This window comes from Bidens hawaiensis, unplaced genomic scaffold, assembly GCF_021521415.1.
Source record: "Bidens hawaiensis isolate Kalapana, Puna unplaced genomic scaffold, B.hawaiensis_p1.1 tig00015123_1, whole genome shotgun sequence".
In the NCBI taxonomy this organism is placed as follows: Eukaryota; Viridiplantae; Streptophyta; class Magnoliopsida; order Asterales; family Asteraceae; genus Bidens; species Bidens hawaiensis.
Window position 1 is genome coordinate 465,706 of NW_027492340.1, and position 19,858 is coordinate 485,563.

Consider the following 19,858-nt stretch of genomic DNA (forward strand, 5'->3'; position numbering starts at 1 on the left):
ACATTACACTATATATTAAGTGTAATGTGGCCAAGATGATAAGACTTGGCAATAAACGAGTCGCGTCGCGAAAGACGACGCGAAAACGCTAAAAAAAATCATTTCTATTAAGAATTTAAACTAAACCGACAACGAATAGATTTTCACAAACTAACTTACAATATATATATATATATATATTGGAATATAATAAAAACATTAACTGGTTTGCCATTTAACGCGAAACCGACAAAACCGGTAAAATGTCATTTAAAACACAAAGAATTACATGTTTTGAAAAGACTTAATTAATTAAGCAAATAAATAGGTACTTTTACCATATTCATCTCTTAAATATTATATTAATATTTAAAAAGTAATTCTTAGTAAATTTTGCTTAAGTGTCTTATGTGCAAAAATTGATGCTAAGTGTATATAAGTACATGCATAGATAATATAGGGAATATATATATATATATATATATATATATATATATATATATATATATATATATATATATATTGTCACACCCCAACCTAAGGCGGAAATGCCGGGACGTGATCCGATTGCTCACAGCTCGAAGATACTATCATATATAAAATGTGACAATATCTAATTAATTATTTTATTCAAATAATACACACATTATCCAAATATAACAAATAATTTACAAATATGAATATAAGCTCAAATAATGTTTATCTTGATTATATCCTAAGGTCTTGTCTACATGTCCAACTTCAATCATCAATACAAAGCATCCTGCATATGCGTAGAAAATGGAGTTTGTCAACATAAAGTTGAGTGAGAATATCATCGGTTTTGACACAACAATATAAATAAGCATAACGTGATAAGTGCGGTAATATAATCAAACCATAAACAAGTATGTAGACCGTTGCCAAGCGAATCGGCCGATGGTTACCAGCAGGAACACCCGCTATATGAATGAATGAATAGTAATCCCAATATACGAATGAATGAATAGTAAAAAACAAGTAAGCAAGTAGCACATATGTTTGATTAAGTCACTCACAATTACACGTCTGCATTTGTTTGAATATATATATATACGTATATATATAGTATGAAATACAGATAGGTACGCATATGTCCCCAAAACGTTTAGAAAATCGAATAAAATAGGGGGAATGATAAACACACCTGATCGATTAAGCCAAACGAGAATAATTACGACAAGAAAGTGAAAATCACAATCTTCGAAAATTACCGATAAGAATCCTAATTAAATAATATCATGAGTGAATTATAAATGATACGATACGTATAACGAATTTAGGATTTCGATATGGTTTGACTTATATTTATGATTGGGTATGTTATGGATTGAACGATTGATCTCTACGGATTATTGTTATTATTTAATTATAAAAATCATTGTTTATCGTATAATCAAACTTACAAATAATTAGTTTGAATAAATATGAGTTGAGATATTCTATAATGATAAACGCTTAATTATATAATTATCATAAAATTTATAACTTGGAATCTTTAATGCATTTACTATAGTTTTGTATAAAAAGAATAACACACAAACACACACACACACACACACATATATATATATGTATATATATATAGATACAGATATATGAAAACTTGTGACGAGGTTAATTAACAAGAAACGACAACTCAATGATGTCGGTTTAAATAAATAATGTTTATTTGATATTTAATATTAATTACAATATTTTATAAATCGTTTAAAAGAATTTAAATATCAAAAACATAAAAATACAAAAATTTGGCTGCTGCAGGACTCGAACCCGGGCCATTGGCCGATTCACAGTTTTAACACACACACCCTAGCCAACTGTGCTAGGGTGTCAGTTGGTTAAAGTTCGTAAACGAATTAATATATACAGAAACTAATTAACCCAAATTGATCATGAACCCTAGATTACGAAATTGACTAACCCGTTAAACATTTGATGAATTAATGCTAGGGCTTTTATAAAGAATTTCCAGACGAACTTATACATATAAATTATTACCTAATTCAATGTCTAAACACAGATCAAATTGCAGTTAACAGAACCAACGAAGAGGATGACAAACAGGATATACGAAGACGTCGATAATCAAATTAACCATGGGGTTCAGTTGGCGCTGGTCTTAGAGATGTGCAGACGCGAACAATTGAGTTATTATCAATCCTAGAATATATAATCGGTTTTAGGTCGAGTCGGTTTAACTAATGAATCAATACGCATCACTTTTGATCTTGTTTCTTAATTGGTTTAGTTAGTTAAGCCGCTAATGGCAATAGAAATCACAAACACGATTCAATTTCTAATTTAGAACAACAATTGTGGCTCAATCTAGCTAAACGGGTCACGGTTATGCGTAAACGGATCTTGGATCATGGGTTACAGGTTCATGGATCAAAGGGTTATAAAATATTATACAGAAATTGCAATTTAGTCCTTATAGATTGAAGGTGGAAACATTAGAGGATTGAAGTTTATTTTTGGGTTAAAAGTGTACATTTTTAAAAGTTAAATATATATTACATAAACATAATAAACAAATATAAATTGTAAAATCATTACTAGATAAACGTGATACTTTTCATTGTTAAAATTTCCCAAACATAAAACGGGTCGGGTAACAGGTATAAATTAGTACATGGAAAAACGGAGTTGTTACAGTCTCCCCTACTTTAGGGAATTTCGTCCCGAAATTAAGGAATACCACATCATCATCGTTTTGAAAACAATTATACTTTTAACAAAAATATCATAACATAGAACTTCTAATAACCAAAGCAACGCTTCAAATGACAATCCGATAAAGACACTTGTATATAGGATGTACCAGTGGCGTATCCATCATGTCCATATCATCTCATCATTCATACCGTTACCCCAGCTACCGTAGGTTCTAATCATGACACACAATGGTACGTGTTATGATTTCCATGCGAGGACTCGGATAATTATGTTCTGTACCATAATTACTCTTAGCGTCGGATGGTCCGCATAACTTGTTTTCATCATGTGGGTTATAAAACATTTAAAATCATCATTTTGAAAGAAAACAAACGTTTTGATAACTTTAAATATAAATTCAAGAGATACTTATTAAATGTTCAAATTTGATTAAAAAAACCAGATGATTTCTATTATATCTTTTGATTAGGAAAGTTACAAATTTTGGAGATTGGAATGGATTTCTTGAAGCAGACATTTGAAATGAATTATGATGATCGAGAACAAGCTAAGAGTAGAATATGAAATTAACCGTGATAGATAAAGGAACTTGATTCATGAGATGATATACGCAAAAGTTTAACTCATAACAATTCTTAAGATCGAGAGTATAAATTTAAACGAAGATTTTGGTGAGTCGAGTTTAGTTAGTTGAGAACTTATGAGATTTAAAGAGAAGTTAATGTAAAGTTTATATCCCTTCAAATTGTGAATTTGAGATGAGATTAATTCGATTAGGATATTCTAAAATATTATAAAAATTAGTAATTAATAATTTAATAATTAAAAATAAGAAAATATACGTATTTGAATTAATCGTTAATAGATTAAATTGAGAAGCGGATATTCCCGAATCACCAAGATAGTCCTATTCCAATTAAATCTTTAAAATTAGATAAATTATAAGGTAGGTAATTGAAGATATTAAATTAGATTAAATTTGGGAATTCGTGGATTTTTTTCCTTTTTCACAAAATCGTTATAATTATTAGGAAATATGTAAATTTAATTATCGATAATGAAAATTTATGTAAATAACAAAATTTTAAATTAATTGTGATAACAAAAATAAGACGTAAAACATTTAACAAAAATAAGATAAATGCGAGGCTAGAAATGCATAAACCACCATGACTATTCTAACAACTACGAATTTATAATATTGTTCAAATCTTTCAAGGTGTATCAAAAATCAAAGTGGGGAGTTGAAATGTTTACGAACCAATGTTTAATTTCAGATAACGAACTTAATCACTAAATAAAATGAGTGATGGGTTTTAATGGAGATTAAATCTAAAAGTCAATTTTAATAAAAAAAAATAATTAATGGAAGTTTTAATTTAATAAAGAAAATTAAATTTAGAGGATAAAAATTTAGTTTAATAATAATAAATTTTACCATAATTGAATTTTAATAATAAAGATTTATAAAATGGAAAGTAAGTTGTGAAAACGAATATGAGGTTGAGGAAAGACAAGAAATAGTGAAATATTTATAGTTTAAAGTTGAGAGTAAGGATTGAAATATACTTGTTAATTTATAGTTTAAGGAAATAAATGAGAGTAGCTAATTTAAATAACATTATAACAGATATAGTTTGTATAAGATTTATTGTTCGGTGTATTTTAGTTTTGTCGAGATTGGCGGTCGTTTGGTTAACGAAATACAGCAACAACTCCTTGTCAATTCTAGTGGTCGAATGGCAATCACGGGAAACAGGTCAACGACGTTGATTTTCGATGATTGATTCTTAGGAAAGACATTCTACGAGGATTAACAATGAAAATATGTAAGATGACATGTGAGTTGTGGGAATGAGTCGATGTGAAATAATAGGGATGCGTATGTATATGTATATGTATGTATATGAATTAGTGCTAGTGAAGACTCGAGGACGAGTCGGAATTTAAAATAATATGTATAAGTTTGAAGCATTTAAGTAAATGAACAATGTTTATAAAATTTTTCCAAGAATAAAATAACCAAGCATATCAAACGAGTTGACCTCCCATGAGCTTTCCATGGCAATTTGAATGGCCCAACTAATTAAAGCAACGTAAAGTTTGTGAATTGGCCTCCCATGAGCGTTCCATGGCAATTTGTTGGCCCAATTCAAATAACGAGTAATCAACAATTGAGATGGTCAGCCCATGAGCGTGTACATGGCATTTAACTGACCCAACTAATTAACGAATTATCGAATCAATGGAGTTGTACGGACCATGAGCGTTACATGGCATTTAACCGACCCAACTAAATATCAAATCAACAAATCAAATATAAGTAGTTGGTGTATCTCAGGAACCACCCCGCATGATACGTTCCAAACCAAAAATCAAATCGAAAATGGTTTAAGAAATGGATAGTTGGAGTGCCCATGGATTTCCATGGATTTTTCACCCAACTAAGCATTTAAAATAATTTAAAAACACAATTTGGAAGTATAACCGTTTAGCCGGTTATGTTTACCACACAACCGTTTAGCCGATTACGGGTACCACTTGAAATCATGGTTATACGACATTTGTCATACCCCCACGTTTCAAGGTGAAGGAATAAAACAAAACACGGGAATTCTTAAGGAACTTCCCACAATAAAAGGCAATCTACTAAAATAAAAGATTTAGAAAATATTTTGAATGTGAGGCATAGCCTCGGAAGTTTTGTGTGTGCAATAAATAAATAAGATAAATACAATTTAAATAATTAATCTAAGCAAGCTGTAAACAATTTATTAAATAGCACATAAGGCAGTTTAGGTAAGCACGTATAGGGTTCTTAACATATGTCTAGGACCATTTCTAACGACCTATCTTATAGCCTTCAGCTCTGATACCAATTTGTCACACCCCAACCTAAGGTGGAATGTCGGGGCGTGATTCGATTGCTCACAACTCGAAGATACTATCATATATAAAATGTGACAATATCTAATTAATTATTTTTATTCAAATAATACATACATTATCCAAATATAACAAAATATTTACAAATATGAATATAAGCTCAAATAATGTTTATCTTGATTATATCCTAAGGTCTTGTCTACATGTCTAACTTCAATCTTCAATATAAAGCATCCTACATATGCGCAGAAAATGGAGTTTGTCAACATAAAGTTGAGTGAGAATATCACCAGTTTTGACACAACAATATAAATAAGCATAATGTGATAACTGCGGTAAATATAATCAAACCATAAACAAGTATGTAGACCGTTGCCAAGCGAATCGGCCGACGGTCACTAGCAAGAACACCCGCTATATGAATGAATGAATAGTAATCCCAATATACGGATGAAAGAATAGTAAAAAACAAGTAAGCAAGTAGCACATATGTTTGATTAAGTCACTCACAATTACACGTCTGCATTTGTTTGAATATATATAGTATGAAATACGGATAGGTACGCATATGTCCCCAAAACGTTTAGAAAATTGAATAAAATAGGGGAATGATAAACTCAACTGATCGATTAAGCCAAATGAGAATGATTACGACAAGAAAGTGAAAATCACACTCTTCGAGAATTACTGATAAGAATCTTAATTAAATAATATCATGAGTGAATTATAACTGATACGATACGTATAACGAATTTAGGATTTTGATATGGTTTGAGTTATATTTATGATTGGGTATGTTATGGATTGAACGATTGATCTCTACGGATTATTGTTATCATTTAATTATAAAAATCATTGTTTATCGTATAATCGAACTTACAAATAATTAGTTTGAATAAATATGAGTTGAGATATTCTATAATGATAAACGCTTAATTATATAATTATCATAAAATTTATATCTTGGAATCTTTAACGAAATCCGATGTAAAAAAAAATATAATTAATACGTCTAACACGTTTAATACATTTATTTTAGTTTTGTATAAAAAGAATAATACACACACACACACAAATATATATATATATATATATATATATATATATATATATTTATATATATATATATATATATTTATATATATATATAAACTTGTGACGAGATTAATTAACTAGAAACGACAACTCAATGATGTCGGTTTAAATAAACAATGTTTATTTGATATTTAATATTAATTACAAGATTTTATAAATCATTTAAAAGAATTTAAACATCAAAAACATAAAAATACAAAAATTTTGCTGCTGCAGACTCGAAACCGGGCCATTGGCCGTTTCACAGGTTTAACACACACACCCTAGCCAACTGTGTTAGGGTGTCAGTTGGTTAAAGTTCGTAAACGAATTAATATGTACAGAAACTAATTAACCCAAATTGATCATGAACCCTTGATTATGAAATTGAGTAACCTGTTAAACGTTTGATGAATTAATGTTAGGGCTTTTATAAATAATTTCCAAACGAACTTATACATATAAATTATTACCTAATTCAATGTGTAAACACAGATCAAACTGGAGTTAACAGAACCGATGAAGAGGATGACGAACAGGATATACGAAGACGTCGATAATCCAATTAACCATGGGGGTTCAGGTGGCGCTGGTCTTAGAGATGTGCAGACGCGAACAATTGAGTTATAATCAATCCTAGAATATATAATCGGTTTTAGGTCGAGTCGGTTTAACTAATGAATCAATACGCATCCCTTTTGATCTAGTTTCCTAATTGGTTTAGTTAGTTAGGCCGCTAATGGCAATAGAAATCACAAACATGATTCAATTCCTAATTTAGAACAACAATTGTGGCTCAATCTAGCTAAACGGGTCATGGTTACAGGTAAACGGATCTTGGATCATGGGTTATGGGTTCATGGATCAAAGGGTTATAAAATATTATACAGAAATTGTAATTTAGTCCTTATAGATTGAAGGTGGAAACATTAGAGAATTAAAGTTTATTTTTGGGTTAAAAGTGTACGTTTTCCAAAGTTAAATATATATTAAATAAACATAATAAACAAATATAAATTGTATAATCATTACTCGATAAACGCGATACTTTTCATTGTTAAAATTTCCCGAACATAAAACGGGTTGGGTAACAGGTATAAATTGGTGCATGGAAAAACTGAGTTGTTACATATATATATATATATATATATATATATATATATACTTATAAATATTTGTGATGCGTGCTTGAGTGAAAATATATTATGAACTTAACCAAACCAAAGCCGCCATGGGTAACTGTACATTAAAATCTAAAATAAGTAAAACTTATTTAAAAACTAAAGTGATAGTGTGAACAGTTAACTTGGAAGAGCAACTTAAAGTTATTATTGGAAATATATTATTAAAAATGTGCACTAAATGAATAGAACACGAGAAGGAAACAAAAATCGACGATTAACAAACAAGGTGAGTTTATTAGAAATCCCCACTATTTTTCAATATTTTTAAATGATTTATAAATGTTTTGGGGGAAAACACGTTTGTGTCAAAACCCATTTTATTTGACAAATTATGGTATTGTAATGACGTTAAATTTGACTCACGTTAACTAACGTGGTGGGGCTGGCGCGAAGATATGCAGTCTTTATCATCATTAACTGTTGGACAGACATAGAAATGTTGGTAGATCTATCGGGGTGACGCCCTATCATCACCTGTCGCGCCGGTGGGTAAAATGATAAATATTTTGAATTATTTTACACTTTGATTATAGGTTTAATAGTCTTACATTTGTTATATTCCTAGTTAGTCTATAATTATCACAATCTGTTTATAATAAAATGCCATATATTGGACACTTTCGTTAGTAAATGAAAGGGGTCCAAGGGGTCCGTCGTAGTAAACGAGGACCAAAATTGTTTATAATATAAAATTTTACCTTGGTCTAGAACATGCAAGGTATGGTATTGACTTTGGTCCAGTATGGGCAAAGTAATACGATTATTGGTTCTTTTTAAATTACTGAGAACTTACCAACCAATGTGTTGATGTGTATTTTAAACGCGTTTTCAGGTAAAGGAAAAACGGGGGCTTCGTGAAGAGGAATCTGGGGGAAAAGACGGGAGTTTCTGAATCCCGACAGTTGGACATAATACAATAAATAATATGCACTCTGATAACTTGGATTTGGTTTTTAATTAATAAATGCCCAACTTGTATATTTAATTGTGTGTATGTTTAAATATTGCGTGGCTAATCGGCGTCTGTCACCACCTGAAACGTCTTAATTAAGACTTCCGCTGCTAAGTTAAATTTTTGGGGTGTGACAGATACCACTGTGGGTTCCAATGGTGACCAGTCAAAAATGTTATTATTAAACTCGGTTCAATAATGTGTCAAATAATTAATTAATCCAACTAATCAATATGTATGCGCGACGGAATAAAACGAGCAATCAACACTTTAACGAACCCGATAGGATCTGGTTACAAAACCATATGAGCGTAGTTATAATAACAACTAAATTAAATATAAATCAAACCGACAATATTTAATTTTACCTCGGTTAATAAATAACCGGTTGAGACACCGAGGGATAACGAACATCGCTAGGTGACCAAACGAGACCCGGTGGTGGCGGTGCACGATGGCAGCCGGTAGTAGCGGTGATGGGACGGTAGCTGGATAGCGGCGGCGGCGCAAAGGCAGCGGCGGCTACGGTGGTTTCGGCGTGCGGGAGGCAGCAACAGCGGCACTTGGTGGCGGCGACTACTACTGTTCACCGGCGGGCAGGGGTGGCCGTCGGTGATGGTGGGATGGGTGAATTGATAAAGAAATTTGGTGGCTAGGGTTTAAAGTTTTGTTCACATTTTTTTAATTTATGATTAGGTTAACTAGTTATAATAAACTAGTTAAGCCAAACCGGGCCACCAAGCCCATTTCTACTTCCAAAGGCCAGTCCATAAAATATCTCATTAATATATGTAAAACCCGGTTAACTAACTTTAGCGGGTTTTATGCTCGTTACCCAAGGTATAGCTATCACGGGTCATAACTCGATCAGCCAAGTTGAAACTTTGAGCTCAAGCTCAACGAACTGGAACATCTTTTTATATAAAATTGATACAAAGAAAGAAAAATACATATGATAAACAAATCAGGGCTCGAAAGAAAGGGGTATATTTGAGATTTACACAAAATTTGAACTCACATATTTCAACTTTACATTTAACCATCTACCCAACCCTCAATCCTGTATATTTTCATGTATTTTGCCTTCAATTGAAATGTCTCTTCTACCCTTATCTTCTTGCCCTCCTCTTTGCATGGGCTGCTGCATATTTACACACGAAAATGAATCAAGATTCTATCATCATTTTATTTTTCTTAGAACAATAAAAAAAAACAAGATTCTTGTAACTACCTTTAGAAGAATGTGATCGATGAACACCCGCACGAATGTAATACTCAAGTTGCCTCACATCGGCACTACCCAATTGATCTAACATTATCGTGTGTCCGGAAATATCTCGTTCTTGATGGTCCTGTCATATATTCAGAACAATATATCATCTCACCCAAGTATACATTGATCATAACGAACAGTGAGTCAGTCAGTTTGGCTGGTTTGAGATTTATACGGTTCCGTTTTGGTAGTTTGAAACTTGGAACTGGCCCTTAAATGATGAAATTAATAATATATTTTTCGTTTTTGGAATATGCAATTATGTGTTATATACAAATACTTAACGCATGGATAGTCCCTGTGGTTCGCTCATATTACGGTTTTGATCCCTAACTTGAGAAAGTACATTTTTAGACTCTTAGTTTGACAAAACGCAAGACGTTTAGCCCGTGAAATGGATGGACGTTAACTTTTACTGTTAAATCGACTCTCTGTCTTTAATTAAAAGTTGAAATAATAGTTTTGGTCATATTACAGTTTTGGCTCCTAATTTTGAGAAAGTACATATTTAGACCATTAGGTTGAAAAAATGTAACACGTTTGGTCCCTGAATTAGATGGACATTAACTTTGCTGTTAAATGGGCTATTCGTCTTTAAATTATAGTGGACAACAGTTTTGGTCATATAATGGTTTTAATCCCTAATTATTTTTATTCTATTCAAGAATTAAATACATGGATAGTCCTTTGGTTTATTCATATTACAGTTATTGTTCCTAATTATTGTTTTTTTTCTACGAAAGTGTAAATGCATGGACAGTTCTTGTGGTTTGCTCATACTACGGTTTCGGTCCCTAATTATTGATTTTTCCTATTAGAGTAGACATAACATAAAATGATGGCTTACATATGATAAAACCTTGGGCTTGTATACATGACTAGAATTCAAATAATCTGGTTGCATGAGACGTTAATGTTTTTGCAAATGCTCTTGCCTTCTTTTCTCCCACATAAACCTACTATATGATGCCCTAGCTGGTGGAGTCACTATTTCTGAGTTGACGGTGTCTCTGGATCCAAGAAAATACGAGTTCATATCCTCCACAACCGGCTTATAATTATTCACTTTTCTCGTGTTCCTTGAACCTCCACATGCCCGACCTGGTTTTCTGAAACCACTTATCCAAAACAAAATATTATGATTATCTTTTTTATAAAGTTTTAATTAAAATAAAACATGCGGACCTCCGTGTCGCCTCACGGAACTTTGCATCGATCTCTTTGTTGGGCGGGTACGTAGGCATGCTCGAGGGATCACATTGATACGGTTTTGTATAAAAGTACTGATAATAAAAATATCACATATAATACATTAGTCAGAGTTTATTATATATATTTCTTTCAAAATTAGTTGATATTATTTGATTTCTTTCCTTTGTAATTAATAATTATTGTGTTGTATCTTTACATAAATATTAATAATACATAAGGGTTAGGGGAAATCAAGTATGAACATAAGGGGAATGGTATAAAAAGAATAACACATTTGTTTACTTTCTCTCTCCACATGCAAGGCACATGCCAAATTCCCCCATCATTTTAAAACGTGTATAACTTTTTTTTACTACGTTTTTATTGAAAAACAAATTACCATAATAACGGATGTCTTTTTATCTTTAATATGAGTACCATATTGTAATATAAAAATTAAAAAAAATTAGTGGGTTTTTTACAAATTGTGTTTTACAAAATTGTGTTATACAATAGTATTTTTCATTGTGTTTTTTTTTCATTGTGTTTTTTACATTGTGTCATACAATTGTGTTTTTATCATTGGGTGTTTTTTTCATAGTGTTTTTTTCCATTGTGTTTTTTATATTGTGTTTTTCATAGTGTTTTCCATTGTGTTTTTTCGGATTTTTCCGGCGAGGTGGTGGCGGTGGGTGACGGGTGTAGTGGCGGTGGGCGGTGAAGTGGTGGTGGATGTAGGAGATGAGTAAAGATGTAAGAGGGTTTTATGTAAGTGGGTTTTTGAAATTAATGTAAGTGGATTTTGAGATTAAAGTAAGTGGGTTTTGATATAAAAGTGTTAAGACAAAAATACCTTTCTTTCTAACCTTCTAAGGAAAATCAAACTTCTTATTTGAACCTAACATAACCCTAATACATAATATCTAGATTGTTATCATTATTCTATAAAAAAAACACACACACACAATTTATATTATTGGGTACCTCGGCTTGAAGTGCTGATCAGGCAGTGAGACGGTTCTCGGGTTCTACAGAAAGAAGTGCATTGACTAGGTCAACCACGGTTTTGGGAAGCTCTTCAAATCTTTGTCTTAAACTGCTTTCATAACAACACTGTGATTTAAACATTGGTGCTAGAGGAAGCTTTGAGTTCTTCCAGTACGCGTCCGGTGGGGACCCACATAACTTGAATATCTTGTGCATTTGTTCCACCTAAATCTAAGGGTGTAAGTTTTAAGATCGATATGAAATAATCAGGTTTTTTGGTTGTCATATCAAACACGTTTAATAAAGAATCGTGCTTGAGATGATCTATTTAAACCGTTTAATCGTTTATTAAACGGGTCGGGTCGACCTGTCAACCCACTTAAGTAAACACTGCTTGCCCTTTTACGTTTAACCTGTTTATTGCAAGCCTCCAACCTATTTATATAAACTGGCCGGGTTTGGAGTGGCACGATTTTAAGGGTGACCAAATTAGGGTTGATGTCTTTGATAGGAATAAATATATGGGTCGTGCTCGGGTTCAACAATCCAACATCCCAACATGATATGATTGACACCCTCGTGCATGGGTCGGTTTTGGGCTCAAACCGATCCAAAAACAAGTTTGGTTTTTGGGTTTTGAAACTTATTTGGTTTCATTTTTTTTTGGGTTTCCATAATTCCTCTGGCTTGGTTTTGGTTTGCCATTTAGGCTTTCACTTGTTGAACCAAAATAATGAACTTGAGCTTAAAACCTTGGATCCCAAATTTTTTGTTAATTATTTATTAGATGATTATTTCATATTTGCACCAAAAATATTTTAGCTACACCATTTACTAATTTCTTACTAATTATTTAACACTGACAATAAAATATATAAGTCATAGTTCAATAACAAAACTCGATTTTTTCCTAGTTTTTACAGTTGTATAGTTTTTTTTTTAGGTTTTCGGTACATGCAAAACCGAAACAGAACCAAAAATTCAGTTTTGAAAAAACATATAGCCATATTGTTATGTCAGTTATTACGGAATCTTGCTTTGTGCTTGTTTAAAGTAAATCAAACGTGTTTAAATATTGTCACCTCTGTCCTCCCCTTTAAAATCGGTCTGCCATTAAAAAGCTCAGCAAAAACACAGCCCACACTCCACATATCAACATATGACCCGTAACTTGTAGCCCCCAACAGAAGTTCGGGTGGACGATACCATAATGTCACCACTCGGTTCGTTAGTGGCTGCTTGTTTCTGTAATCACAGAAGTTCGCAAGGCCAAAATCCGCAATCTTTAAAACACCTTCATTATTTATCAAAATGTTGGAAGATTTAATGTCCCGATGTAAAACGCCTCGCGAATGGCAGTATTCCATTCCTTTTAATAACTGCCACATATAGCATTTAATCTGAAAAAAAGAAAAAGGTTAACGTAAACCGTTGTATATGTTTTATCTCTAACGGGGTCTTCTAGAAAAGTTATGGGTCAAATGGGTTACAAGTAAATAAAAAATGTGTTTGTGGGTCAATCCGCCCCCCTTATGACCACTACGGGAGTGATCTTGACATGACACGAAAGCACGAAATGAAACGAACCGAACCTAACATGAATTTCGCAGGTTTGGATTTATATAAAAGGTTCAGATCGGTTTTGTGTAAAACCCACGACCCCTTTAGGTAAACGGGCCATGTTTTTGGTAACTCAACGCGTTGACCTGTATTTAATTGTGGTTTAACCCGTTTATTTTTTTTAATTGTGTTATTATGTCATAAATTAATTTGGTTTGGTAATTTATCTCAAAGTTTAAAAATTAAAAATAAAATAGACAACACTTTATAACAAAAATGTAGCTATTTTATACACACTATTTCCTGTTGTAAAATTGTAATTTTAAAACATTAATATGTGAGGGGCTCATATGTCTAATATGAAGTTTTTGGGTTCATGACAGGCTGGACCTGGCAACCGTGAACATGACCCGTATAACAACTGTACGACCAACACCAAGAGCAGAACCCATTATGACCTGTAACCTAACAAGCCCCACTAATGACAAGTAACAAACCTGTGAGTCAGTAAACTTGATATTGGGACAAGATATGAGTCCAGAGAGATCATGCTCCATATACTCGAAAACCAAATAAATGGTACATGACAGCTTGATGTAATTATGCCCTCCAGTTTCATGACATTTGGGTGGTCGAGCGCTCGAAGGATTTTTATTTCTCGGGCCATAAACCTTATGCTTTCGGGATTCAAATTGTCGAATAGCACCTTTTTAAGTGCCATTATTCTACCGGTTTGAAGATCACAAGCACGGTACACATTGTTGTATGTACCTTATCCGATCTACACTTATAGAAGCAGCCCAAAACAACCATGTGAAAATGATATTTATAAATCAAAAGGTTCTAAGAAATTTGTTAAAGTTAGTTTATAAAAAGGATGATATTTGAAACTTATGAGACACATTTGCTAGTTGTAAATATAGTTTATTTGGTTGTTCATGAGCAACTAGGCTTGTTCTCAGCTTGTTTGATATTATTTAAAAGAGCTTGTGAATGTTTTTCAACTCGAACGCTTGATCGTGGATTATTTGTTACTTAATTCTTTTTACATCTATAACGATTTTTTACATGTATTTTCGGAGCATTTATTATATATAACACAATACTTATTATTTAAATATTTTTATTACATTTTTGTATATAATAATAATAATAGTTATTTTTGAACACATATACAGATGAACATATCTAGTATAGCTTGATAACTAAAGCTTAAAGTCGGGCTCATTTGGTTTATTAAACAAATTTATTTTTAGGTTTGAGTTTATTTAAGCTCAACTTGATTCAAGCTTTTAGCAAGCCGATATTAAATAGCTCATGAGCAGCTTGTCTCTACCTTATAGACCTAAATAGTAAATACCGAGCTAAATACGAGTTCGATTTACACCTCAGTTGAAAATACCGAGTTAGCCAACTCGACTTAACTCGACTCATCTTACTTCTAGTGTGTAATTTTTTATTTTTTATTTGTAGTTTTAGGTAAAAATGTAAATTTTGAATTTTCACCAAAGCCATTAAAAGCGTACCTTTTCCAACCTCTCATAGTTGTCGGATTTCAAAGGCAACCACCCATCAACGGCTTCAGCTGCGGCGGCGCTAAGCCACGCTGGCCACCCATCCGTGGCAACCTGTTCGCATTGACTTCCATTTTTCTTCAAATGCTTATTAACCGAACGCGGATTACTCGAGGATTCCACAACAATTTTCCGAATATTATTATTGTCACCTTCTATTTCCTCTTTAGTCTTCTTCTCCAATGGCTCTAAACCATTACCATTATTATTACGTCTACGACGATCCTTAAGTTTATGCAACTTTAACGACGAATCCGAAGGATATCGAATAGGGGCATTTTTATAATTTGTAACAACATTCTTGGAACTAACGCAGCCCATTAGGATTGAGCCCCCCAAAATCCGTCAATCGAATTGACTGACAGATTTCGGGGAGACCCTGGAAGCAAGGGTAGAAGAATCAGAAGGAAGATGTCACGAAATCTTCATCGAATTGAGACGATACCAAACTGTTTTGGTAACAATAAGATGAAATTGTGGTTGTGGTTTCTCCCTTTTTTGAAGGTGAATTTGAAAATGTGTGACTTGGGTAAGGAGAGAGATGCTAAAAGGGTGCGATAATTGTGGGTTGGAATTGAGCATCTTGATCTTCATATTATTGGTGTAAAGATGGTGAATTTGAGATTCAATGAGTGTATGATTGATTATGGTGTTTTGGTTGCTTCAGATTCACGGTGGTTGTTGGTAAGTTGGTTGCATGCTCTAATTAACTAACTTTTCAAAAATAATAAACCACATTTTTGTAAGAAAATCAATAATTGTTAAAAAGCTGTATGCTAAATATAGTCACAATCATATCATAGAAGTAGCCTCTAAATGAAAACGTCTGTAGTGCAGTAGTGAGCTCTGCGGCGCAAAAACCCAACGGCAACTAGACAATTAGGTATTGTGTAATTAGAGAAGAACTATAGAATAAACTTGTCACGAATCTTTTACTAATTTCAGTACTTAGTAAGATTAAATGGGATGGGACTTAGGCTAAATCCGTCTTTGTTAACAGTCTTGGAACAACATGTCATGTGGACAGAATAGGTAAGTACAGATAATCTCTTTAACTGATAATAAGAAAATGATTAGCAATTCTAGATTCTCAAAACCAATATTTAGTCCCATGGATGCAACCAGAGCTTTAAATTAAGAACTCACCAACCTTTGTGTTGACAAAATTATTTTAAACGTGTTTTCAGGTAAATGAAAACCGCAGGCTTTGTGAAGATGATGCGGGAAAAACAAGTGGGTAACACTTGAGCGTTGGACTTCTATTTTAAATAAAACGTGTACTCTGACACGTGTATTCATGACATTTTGTAATGAATAAAAGTCCAACGTGTATGTTAATATGTTGTGCTTAAATACTGATGGCTAAACGGTGTCTGTTACCGCCCAAATTAGTTGACTAAGTATTCCGCTGTTAAATTAAGATTTTTGGGGTGTGACAGAAGTTGGTATCAAAGCCATTGGTTATAGGGAACTAGAATCCGAAGAAAATTTCTAGACTATAACCCAGTATTTGAAACAAACATTTTCCCACTTCACGAAGCTGAAAAATTTTAGAAACAAATTTTATAAGAAATGCAAAAGAAAATATTGCATTCAATTTGTTTATGTATTATGTGAAATTTTATTGATAAATTTTACATGTTATTTATATTTTATTATATTAGGATTACCTAGTACGGATTACATCACAAACGCCTGATTCTCACACTATTAACGATGTACACAGCACTAACAATGAGTCGGGGGACCGCTCCCACCAACCTCTATTATGTTGGCAATCGTGTACGCACTTCTATAACCTACTCCCCTACTAGCTTTTGGCTACATGTCGTCTTTCTACACAGATCAATTTGCATTTGTTACTGTTGGCCATCCTATGGCTAGTTCAAGTAATAAGTGGATTGAGGATGACAATGTGACCCTACCTCTAGAGTCATGAGGTTGTGTAACTCAGTTGTAGGCGCCAGTACTGTTTTGGTTAAGGTATTATAACCATTGATGGAGTACTTGGACTTCCAACAATTTTCTCTTGTTGATCTAGATAGGCATCGCATGCTTTGGATATTTTAGTATGGAAAATATAGAAACTTGTGATTGGTGTTGATGCGTATTCACACCTATTATAGTAGTTATTTATTAACTTCTAAACAAGTATTCTAATTTTCCAAGTTAAAATGTCACGATGATCTTGGCCGATTTATTGGTTATTGTGTGAATGTGATTATTTCCTATAATTAGTCACACACATTAAATAACTAATAATGAATATTATTTTATCTATGTCATCCGAAAATAACATAAATGATAAAATGCCACAAAAAAACAAGACAAAATTTTGCTAGTAGATGATATGATTACCGATCTACTCTAAAGGATTAGCTCAACTAACCTCTCAACACGTTAACACTATTTTAGAACAGTGAAATATTAGCCAATGGTACCATGACTTGGATATTAAGAACACCTAATATTTGAGTGTAAATATTCCAACTGTGAAGGGAAAACTTGGTCAACTTTAGTGTGGCGGTTACACAAATTAAGTCCTTATATGGATTCTAAAAATGAATGGGTGGAATATGTGATTAGTATATAATACATGTATCTTTGTGCAAACTTGTGCTACATACATTATGGCCTATAATGGGAGAATACTAGAATGATCCTGTAAGGTAAATTGACAATTACACTTGATATCACGTAATTGTGAATTTACAGGTACGAGAGAATTCTGGGAAATCCTATTGTGACGACCTATGAGTATAATATGATAGTTAATTACTAATGGGTACCCGATAGTAATCAGTAAGTCATCCATCAATTCGTAAAAATTTGTTCCTTAAAACTTTGATTCGTTAATAAGGAATTCGTTGCGATTACACTCTGGTTTAAAATATTAAAGAATCCTTTCATTTGATTCCAGCGATCATTATATCACCTTTGGACTTAGTCAGGTGTACTTTGCGGTGATCCTTGCACCATTATTACATTTTGATGTCTTCATTATATTGATCTCTTGATGGCATACGTGCCAGTTCTTATATCTAAACAAGTTTTGCTCCATATCTTAAATCTTAATGATTATATTATATGGGTAAATATTGTTTAAATTCCTTTGCGGATTTAGGATATTACAGTTGACTCTGGTAGATGCATCAAAAGATTTTGAGAATGAAGCACATATATCGTATCTTTATTAAGTAAATCGTCTCCTTTGGAATTTAGGCATGAGTAGGATATTCCTATTTGCCAAACTCGAGTATGACACTACGCATAAATGCGTCAGTTCTTTGAGAAATCCTAATGACTGCTCCGTTTAATATTCTTATTTGACACTTCTTTATACATCCCTCGTATCATAATTGGCATCGTGTTTGTTCATGTGCAACAACCAAATATTGTGTATAGACTAAATCAGAGACAAGCAGGCATCGTATCTCTTGTCAAAAGTCTAATACATACATTCTAAGCACGCGACATGAAGTGCTTTGATGTTACACTAATCGTGTAATTTCTTAATAATCACTCAGCCGCATTTAAGACTAGATGCACTTTGCAGATTCTAAGTAGTCTGATTAATTATGTCTCCCATATTTATGACTACCCAATAAGCCTAAGATTGTCAAGTCTGCGTAACTTTCTTTTGTTTGACCCCACGTGTTTCAAATTCCCTTCTATTGGACAAGAGATAAGTTATCGCCAACCAATCATTTGCTCATAAAGATTAAATAGCGATCATGCTATTCTCACCAAATTGAATATATTATCGGCTTCAAAAATATTTTTGCTGAAATCAAGTTAAGTGGGATTTTCTCAAATCAGTAGGCCCCTCACTACTGATAATGACGATGATTATAATCACATACTTAATAATTAAAACTCTAGAAGCTGTTAGTGCGCAGATTGGTGTCCGCAGCTGTTCGAATAGAGTATGCGTAGTTTAGTCTTTACACTTAATGCAAAATGACTCATTCGCTAAGCATGTTTAGCTAATGAGGTCCATTCATTAAGGACTAGGGCTATTCGTTAATTTAGGAACCCATTCGTTACTACGGTGCAACGAATGAAGACTCATTCGTTAAAGTATACCCATTCGCTAAGGGTGTTTAGCGAATAGGCTATGGAAAGACCTCATTCGTTAGTACAGTTTGTTAATACAGTTCTAACGAATGTGGAATGCCTGTATATAGGCCTTCCATAGTGAAATGCATAGAGATCCGTGCCATATTTACGACTAAAGTAAAGTTACCATGCCGGATTCTCTCTAGACCTCCATTAACGTATTCCTTCATCATGTAATGCATTGATAATCAATAAAGTATTCCTTTAATGTATTGATTGACACGATCTTAACGTATCGGTATTGCGACTGGTTCCTAGGCTCAAATAGAGTTTTACAGAACCTAAGACCAAAATCATGAGTTCTCATAATGAAACGTCGACCCTAATTCGATGTAAAATAATGATTTTGTGAGATTAAGTCTTCAAGAAAGATGTATCCATA

The 19,858-nt window shown here is 32.9% G+C and overlaps 1 pseudogene across 1 annotated transcript; it reads right to left on the reverse strand.

Moving 5' to 3' along the window:
- Positions 1-9,696: 9,696 nt before the first annotated feature.
- On the reverse strand, positions 9,697-15,678 carry LOC143548435 (cyclin-dependent kinase C-2 C-like; annotated as a pseudogene). The gene is made up of 8 exons (XR_013137951.1): positions 15,310-15,678; positions 14,281-14,564; positions 13,306-13,623; positions 12,221-12,448; positions 11,231-11,328; positions 10,893-11,154; positions 10,004-10,124; positions 9,697-9,913 (listed from the first exon to the last, which is right to left on the reverse strand). The product of XR_013137951.1 is annotated as a cyclin-dependent kinase C-2 C-like (transcript).
- Positions 15,679-19,858: the final 4,180 nt, after the last annotated feature.